This window comes from Carex rostrata, chromosome 5, assembly GCF_964058835.1.
Source record: "Carex rostrata chromosome 5, lpCarRost1.2, whole genome shotgun sequence".
Lineage (NCBI taxonomy): Eukaryota > Viridiplantae > Streptophyta > Magnoliopsida > Poales > Cyperaceae > Carex > Carex rostrata.
Genome location: NC_135922.1, coordinates 13,519,230 through 13,528,728, shown reverse-complemented (window position 1 = coordinate 13,528,728; position 9,499 = coordinate 13,519,230). Strand labels below are relative to the sequence as shown.

General features: G+C 37.1%; 1 pseudogene; it reads right to left on the bottom strand.

Moving 5' to 3' along the window:
- Positions 1–8,467, bottom strand: LOC144553877 (uncharacterized; annotated as a pseudogene).
- Between the last annotated feature and the right edge of the window lie 1,032 nt (positions 8,468–9,499).

Below are 9,499 nucleotides of genomic sequence, written 5' to 3'. Positions count from 1 at the left end.
TCATAACGTAACATCATGCGCCTCCGATAGAACCAAGGTCTTCAACTCTGCATCTTCAGGAATGCATATACGGTTGCCAAACCGCAAGATTCCTTCATCATCTATCCGGAATGGAGTCTCTCTGTCTGATGTCGCATGATCTCGGAATTTCTGACATTTCGGATCCTCATGTTGCGCTACCCGAATACGATCGTGTAATTCGGGTCTCACCTCAATAGCAGCAGAAATAATCGACATAGCTGCCGATGCACTCGTACCCGCTTCAGCTCCAAGCAAGCGAGTTGCTGTTGCCACAGCCAATTCACGAGAAGCGCCCACGTGCAAATTCATTCTCCGCATCTCCTCTATCAAGTGTGACTCTCTCGTAACCAGGGATGCCAGGTTCACCTGGTTCTTTCTACTCAGCGCATCCGCAACTACATTCGCCTTACCCGCATGATACTGAATGTCGAGGTCATAATCTTTCATTAGTTCGAGCCACCTCCTTTGCCTCAAATTCAGCTCCTTCTGAGTAAATATATACTTCAGACTCTTGTGATCGGTGAAAATCTGACACTTTGCACCATACAGATAATGTCGCCAGATTTTCAAAGCAAAGATCACCGCCGCCAACTCCATATCATGTGTCGGGTAATTCTGCTCATGTGGTCTCAGCTGACGAGACGCATAGGCAATCACATGCCCATCCTGCATCAAAACACATCCCAAACCCGAACGCGATGCATCAGTAAACACCGTATAGTCCATCCCAACTACCGGCATTGCAAGAATCGGTGCTGACACTAACCGACTCTTCAACTCCTCGAAACTCTTCTCTTGAGACTCACCACATTCAAACTTCACCCCTTTATGCAGCAGCTCGGTGAGAGGTCGAGCTAGTTGAGAGAACCCCATCACAAATCTCCGGTAATAACCGGTTAAACCGAGAAAGCTACGGATCTCGGTCACGGTAGTTGGTCTCTTCCACTCTGTCACGGCTCGAATCTTTTCAGGATCAACCGCCAATCCTTCACCTGAAACAATGTGGCCCAGAAATGCCACTTGGTTCATCCAGAACTCGCACTTAGAAAACTTCGCATACAGCTGGTGATCGCGTAGCCGCTGTAGCACCACTCTGAGATGAGCTCACTAGTGGAAAATATGGAATCAGGATCGGTTATATACACATATCAGTATCGGAATCCAACCGATACTGATGAAGGCGATACTGATACTATCAGGATCGGTTTTATATTTTTTTAAAGAACCGATCCAAATAGTTGTTATCTAGATCGGTTTTTGACTAAGAACCGATCCCGATACGTACTATCAAGATCGGTTTTTAGATAAAAACCGATCTTGATAGTATTTTCGAATTTTTTTAAAAAAATTACATAACAACCGATCCAGATACGTACTATCAAGATCGGTTTTTATATGAAAACCGATCTTGATAGTTTTTTCGAATTTTTTTTTTAATTAAAAATTACATATCAAGATCGGTTTTTATATAACAACCGATCTTGATAGTACGTATCTGGATCGGTTTTTATATAAAAACCGATCTTGATAGTTTTTTCGAATTTTTTTTTAATTAAAAATTACATATCAAGATCGGTTTTTATATAAAAACCGATCTTGATAGTTTTTTCGAATTTTTTTTTTAATTAAAAATTACATATCAAGATCGGTTTTTATATAAAAATCGATCTTGATAGTACGTATCTGGATCGGTTTTTATATAAAAACCGATCTTGATAGTACGTATCTGGATCGGTTTTTATATAAAAACCGATCTTGATAGTATTTTCTATTTTTTTTTAAAATTACATATCTAGATCGGTTTTTATATAAAACCGATCCTGATGTTTTATTGAAGCTAAAAAAAATATTTTTATTTATTTGACCAGCTTCCATATATATATTGCTGGCCAGCATCCTAAATTTTTTTTTTTTGCACAGTAAGAAGCAATAATCAATTAAATATCATATACACATTCTAAATTAATTATCATACACATCTTAAACTATTACAAAAAATTCATGTACTTCAAACAAAGTTTTGTGAAGCATTACATATTATAACAAGAAATTTAAATCCAAAAAAAAATTAATTAACAAACATACAAGTGACTAATTGGGCTATTTCTTCAATTAACACACATTTATGCAATATACACATTTATGCAATTAATGTAAAGCACAACAATAAAAAAATCAATAATTACCTCTTTTGCAATCACATCACTTGAGATTAAAAAAGACCCTAAAAACAAAAACAAAGGTAACAATTAGATGGAAAAATATTTTCCAATAAAAAATACAAAAAAATGTGTTTTAAAAGTATAATAATGGGAAAATTAGATAAAGCTAATACCATGATAGTTGATCGGCCGGATGATTAAGTAACTTGAGCGAGATGTCCTCAAAACTGTAAAACAATATACAAACACCATTAATTAATTTTTGAAACAATAAAAAAAATTAAAAACTTACACAATTGAGCCGGAGTTGCGAGAGGCTCGGCTTTGAGAAGAAGAGACGGAGAGAGAGAGAGAGAGACACGGAGGAGAGGGAGAGACGGAGAGAGAGAGAGAGACACAAAGAGTACAGAGGGAGAGACGGAGACAGAGAGAGAGACGCTAAGTTGAAAATGAGAGGCGCGAAATGGAAATAAGAAGAACCCTAAGCAGGTTATATAGGGAGTTATCATTAGGATCGGTTGTTTATAAAAAACCGATCCTAATAGTATCAGGATCGGTTTTTTATACAAAAACCGATCCTAATACTATTAGGATCGGTTTTTATAAAAAAACCGATCTTGATAATCTTTTTTTTTTCAAAGTGGGTTCTGCAAAAAAAAAAAAAAAAAAAAAAAAAAAAAAAAATTATCAAGAACGGTTTTTAGCAATAAAACCGATCCTGATAGTATCTGGATCGGTTTTTAGCAATAAAACCGATCCGGATAGTATCGGGATCGGTTTTATTGCTAAAAACCGATCCAGATGCTATTTTCTGATATATTTTAATTTGTTAGATGTATTTAAGTTATCTGAGAAATATATATATAACCAGAGATTATTTAAAAGAAATAAACAACTTGTTTGTGTTTGTATAATTGTTTGTTAATTATTTATTTGTTATTTATAAATTAATACCATAAAATTAATTGCTTAATTGATGTCATGAACAAATGGAACCGAATTCATATTACCTGAGATAACAAAATATATATGGTTAGACCAAGACCATATTGATTCGAATTTGATCAGACGGTTCATATATAGGACGTACATAGGGAATGAAATATCTTTAATTTGACCTCTTTAAAGAAATTAATTCAATTATAAACCTCCTTTAAAAAAAAAAACGTACTTGATAGCTGGCCAGGTTTTACCATGAAAAAAAAAAAAAAAAAAATTATCAAGAACGGTTTTTAGCAATAAAACCGATCCTGATAGTATCTGGATCGGTTTTATTGCTAAAAACCGATCCAGATGCTATTTTTTGATATATTTTAATTTGTTAGATGTATTTAAGTTATCTGAGAAATATATATATAACCAGAGATTATTTAAAAAAAATAAACAACTTGTTTGTGTTTGTATAATTGTTTGTTTAATTATTTATTTGTTATTTATAAATTAATACCATAAAATTAATTGCTTAATTGATGTCATGAACAAATGGAAACGAATTCATATTACCTGAGATAACAAAATATATATGGTTAGACCAAGACCATATTGATTCGAATTTGATCAGACGGTTCATATATAGGACGTACATAGGGAATGAAATATCTTTAATTTGACCTCTTTAAAGAAATTAATTCAATTATAAACCTCTTTTAAAAAAAAAATGTACTTGATAGCTGGCCAGGTTTTACCATGCTACTTAGAAAAAGAAAAAAAAAAAAGAAAAAAAAAAAAAAAAAATTATCAAGAACGGTTTTTAGCAATAAAACCGATCCTGATAGTATCTGGATCGGTTTTATTGCTAAAAACCGATCCAGATGCTATTTTCTGATATATTTTAATTTGTTAGATGTATTTAAGTTATCTGAGAAATATATATATAACCAGAGATTATTTAAAAAAAATAAACAACTTGTTTGTGTTTGTATAATTGTTTGTTTAATTATTTATTTGTTATTTATAAATTAATACCATAAAATTAATTGCTTAATTGATGTCATGAACAAATGGAAACGAATTCATATTACCTGAGATAACAAAATATATATGGTTAGACCAAGACCATATTGATTCGAATTTGATCAGACGGTTCATATATAGGACGTACATAGGGAATGAAATATCTTTAATTTGACCTCTTTAAAGAAATTAATTCAATTATAAACCTCTTTTAAAAAAAAAAAACGTACTTGATAGCTGGCCAGGTTTTACCATGCTACTTGGGAAAAAAAAAAAAAAAAAAAATTATCAAGAACGGTTTTTAGCAATAAAACCGATCCTGATAGTATCTGGATCAATTTTATTGCTAAAAACCGATCCTGATAGTATCTGGATCGGTTTTATTGCTAAAAACCGATCCAGATGCTATTTTCTGATATATTTTAATTTGTTAGATGTATTTAAGTTATCTGAGAAATATATATATAACCAGAGATTATTTAAAAAAAATAAACAACTTGTTTGTGTTTGTATAATTGTTTGTTTAATTATTTATTTGATATTTATAAATTAATACCATAAAATTAATTGCTTAATTGATGTCATGAACAAATGGAAATGAATTCATATTACCTGAGATAACAAAATATATATGGTTAGACCAAGACCATATAGATTCGAATTTGATCAGACAGTTCATATATAGGACGTACATAGGGAATGAAATATCTTTAATTTGACCTCTTTAAAGAAATTAATTCAATTATAAACCTCTTTTAAAAAAAAAAAACGTACTTGATAGCTGGCCAGGTTTTACCATGCTAATTAGAAGAAAAAAAAAAAAATTATCAAGAACGGTTTTTAGCAATAAAACCGATCCTGATAGTATATGGATCGGTTTTATTGCTAAAAACCGATCCAGATGCTATTTTCTGATATATTTTAATTTGTTAGATGTATTTAAGTTATCTAAGAAATATATATACAACCAGAGATTATTTAAAAAAAATAAACAACTTGTTTGTGTTTGTATAATTGTTTGTTTAATTATTTATTTGTTATTTATAAATTAATACCATAAAATTAATTGCTTAATTGATGTCATGAACAAATGGAAACGAATTCATATTACCTGAGATAACAAAATATATATGGTTAGACCAAGACCATATTGATTCGAATTTGATCAGACGGTTCATATATAGGACGTATATAGGGAATGAAATATCTTTAATTTGACCTCTTTAAAGAAATTAATTCAATTATAAACCTCTTTTAAAAAAAAAAAACGTACTTGATAGCTGGCCAGGTTTTACCATGCTAAAAAAAAAAAAAAAAAAAAAAAAAAAAATTTATCAAGAACGGTTTTTAGCAATAAAACCGATCCTGATAGTATCTGGATCGGTTTTATTGCTAAAAACCGATCCAGATGCTATTTTCTGATATATTTTAATTTGTTAGATGTATTTAAGTTATCTGGATCGGTTTTTAGCAATAAAACCGATCCAGATACTATCAGGATCGGTTTTTATGTACAGAACCGATCCAGATGCTATTTTCTGATATATTTTAATTTGTTAGATGTATTTAAGTTAGCTGGATCGGTTTTTAGTAAAAAAACCGATCCAGATACTATCAGGATCGGTTTTTATGTACAGAACCGATCCAGATGCTATTTTCTGATATATTTTAATTTGTTAGATGTATTTAAGTTAGCTGGATCGGTTTTTAGCAAAAAAACCGATCCAGATGCTATTTTCTGATATATTTTAATTTGTTAGATGTATTTAAGTTATCTGGATCGGTTATTATGTATAGACCCGATCCAGATGCTATTTTATGATATATTTCAATTAATAAGATTTATTTGAGATATTTTAATTATCAGGATCGGTTTTTACTAAAAACTGATCCAAATGATTGAACTATTAGGATCGGTTCTAAAATAAAACCGATCCTGATAGTATCAGGATCCGTTTCCACAAAAAGCCGATCCTAATAGTAATAAACTAGGATCAGTTGTTACTAAAAACCGATCTGAATAGTTTTTAGGATCGGTTTTTTGAAATAAACCGATCCAGATACTTATTAGGATCGGGTGTCCATATAGCCGATCCAGATAGGCCGATCCTGATTCCTGTTTTTCCACTAGTGGCTGCATGCTCCTCATATGACCGGGAATAAACCAGGATATCGTCAATGAACACCACCACCGTAGTGTCCAACAGATCTCTGAACACTCGCTGCATGAGGTCCATAAAAGCCGCGGGTGCATTCGTCAGCCCAAATGGCATGACTAGATACTCGTAGTGCCCGTACCAAGTACGGAAAGCCGTCCTCTCCACATCACTCGGACATATCCGCAGCTGATGGTACCCCGTCCTCAGATCAATCTTGGAATAGACCGACGACCCTTGTAACTGATCAAAGAGATCGTCAATCCGTGGCAACGGATACTTGTTCTTCACTGTCACTTTATTCAACTCTCGGTAATCGATGCATAACCGCAGAGTTCCATCTTTCTTCCGCACAAACAATACTGGCGCGCCCCACGGGGACGTGCTTGGCCTTATCAGTCCTTTCTCCAACATTTCCTCTAATTGCACTTTCAACTCCTTTAGCTCCGCAGGAGCCATTCGATACGGAACTTTCGAGATTGGAGCTGTACCCGGTACTAAATCTATCTTGAACTCAACTTCACGTGCCGGGGGTAACCCGAGAATCTCCTCCGGAAAGACATCTACAAATTCCGAGACAACCGGAATGTTCGCTATTTCGGAAACCTCCGTGTCGGCACCCATAATCATCACCAGGTATGCTGTACATCCCGACTCCACTAAGTTCCTTGCCTCAATCGCCGAGATGTACGGTACCACCTCCTTCACGCCCCTACACCTAAGGGTACAATTCGAACCACTCGGCAACGCAAATTTCACGGTATGACGCAAACATTCAATGGTGGCTACGTGTCGGGTTAACCAATCTATACCCAACAATGCGTCATACTCTGAGATATCCATTACTAACATATCCGCTAACAAGTCTCTCCCATCTATTCTTATTTTCAGGTTTCGGCAGATTTTTGCAATTTTGGTAGTTGAACCGAGTGGGGTACGAACATCCAGAACTTTCCCACTCGACTCGGTTGGCCATCCACACTTCTCAACGAATATACTAGACACTATCGAGTGACTACAACCCGTATCGATCAACACATATGCAAGATGCCCGGAGATATAAATAATACCTGCCAACATATCATTCTGAGCGGATCCCGATGCCCGCTCGCTTTCCTTATCCGGCAGCTCGATCGCATACACGGCATTAGCACCAACCCGGCCTCCTGCACGGCCTCCTCGCGTCTGTGGTGGAGTGCCTCGGCCTCCATTTCCATGCCCCTGTGGACCCCGATAGCCTCCTCTGCCACTACTTCCCGAAGCACCCGAGTGAGCTTGTTTTGGGCACTCTCTAGCCCAATGGTTCATGTCACCGCACAACATACAGGCTCCTCTGATGCGGCGACAGGATGCCTCTGTATGTGGTTTCTGACAGACATTACACCAGGGTCCAGTGGTCCCCTGTGTAAACCTCGATACCACTAACTGTCCAGTCGGGTGTCCCGAAGTTGGGGGTTGAGACCCCGACCCACTTGCTTGCTTCTTGTGATCAAACTTTGGCCTAACATTCCTCGGGTGGGTCTGTTGTGCACTCCTCTTGAGATACACCTCGGTTTGCTCCGCTTGTTTCATTAGGGCTGGAATCCCAGCAGCTGTGGAGTGGTGTATGGCTAGAGCAACCTTCGGGTCCAACCCGTCAAGATACTGCCTGCGGTACCTTGCAGGATCTGCCTTCACATCTGGAGCATATCTGGACAAGTCAAAGAATCTTCGGTTGTACTCCTCAACCGACCTCTCCCGCTGATGCAAGTTCAGGAACTGGCTCCTCAGAGCCTCCTGATGCATAACACTCAGATACTGCTCCCCGAACATCTGCTCGAACCATGTCCAGGGAATGTCTTGCTCAGCTCCCTCATACTCCGCTTTCACGCCTTCCCACCAATGCCTGCCTGACTTCTCTAGCAGTTGCACGGCCAACTCCACCTTGTTGGCATCCGGAATCCGGCACAGAGTGAACTTGGCCCTCACGTTCACCATCCACTCTTCCGCCTCAGGGTATCCCCCTGACCCGTCAAAACAAGGGGGTGCTGAGCGCATGAACGCGTCGTAGAGTTGCCTAAACTCCTCTCCCGGTGCCACTTGAGCAACCGGTGCAGCTAGTCCTTGTGCCTGTTGCTCGGCTCTACGACCTCTCTCGTAGGCCGCAATCAACATCTCCTCTAGACCGCGCTCCATTATCTGAAAACTTAATACGCTTCATATTAAGTTTCACGACAATTTAAACTACCGTCCCATTCTACTTTTAATCCCCACTCGCAAATCCTATCAAGTCTGGTTATGGTTTGGTCTGGTTAGGGTTTGAAAAATGAACCAAACCTGTGCTCTGATACCAACTTATAACTGTCACACCCCGGAACTAGGGGTCGTGCAGTTACGCCGTGAATATATAATCTCCTATATACTCACAAGGCAAGTACGATGTAAACTTAACATAATAACGGTTTACAACCAATCCAACTTACTATTTAATTAGTCTGAAAATCATATTTATACCAATATGATTTATATACTTTTAAAATATACTCACAATTATATTTAAATCATGCAATTACTATTTAATTTAGGTCTAAAACAAATCCGCTTCGATTCCAATTCAATTTGACTCTACTATCATTAAATAAACATTTCTGCATGACCTATTGCGGCCCGTAATGAGATTTATTGCGGCCCGCAATCGGTACTTAAATCCGCCCAATAAAACAGCAATTTTCAGAACCCATTGCGGCCCGCAATAGGGCTGTTGCGGCCCGCAACAAACTCCCAAAATTTCCAGCCTCTGCAACTTCCTCTGCCTCCATTCATTGCGGCCCGCAATAACTGTATTGCGGCCCGCAATGGCCTGGTTAGATTTTTAAATCTGCGCCATTTCCTCTGTCTACTCTCATTGCGGCCCGCAATAGGGTTATTGCGGCCCGCAATAAGGGTACTGTTTTTCATTCCCTTGCCCATTTCTCGTGAAGTTTCACCCCGTTTTCAAACCCGATCAATCCCCATATTTCCAAATCAATATAAACCATTTCCATTAACATTTTATACACATTTACAAAACCACTCGACACGGTCCGATAACATGGTTATACACAAATACCATACCAAAACCCTATCGACATCAAAATGGACTCAATGTGAGGCATACCCTATCGCTATGCGGCTTAAACCTTACTGGTCGAGCACTCGAATCCCTTCTATTCGCGTTTACCTGCAACA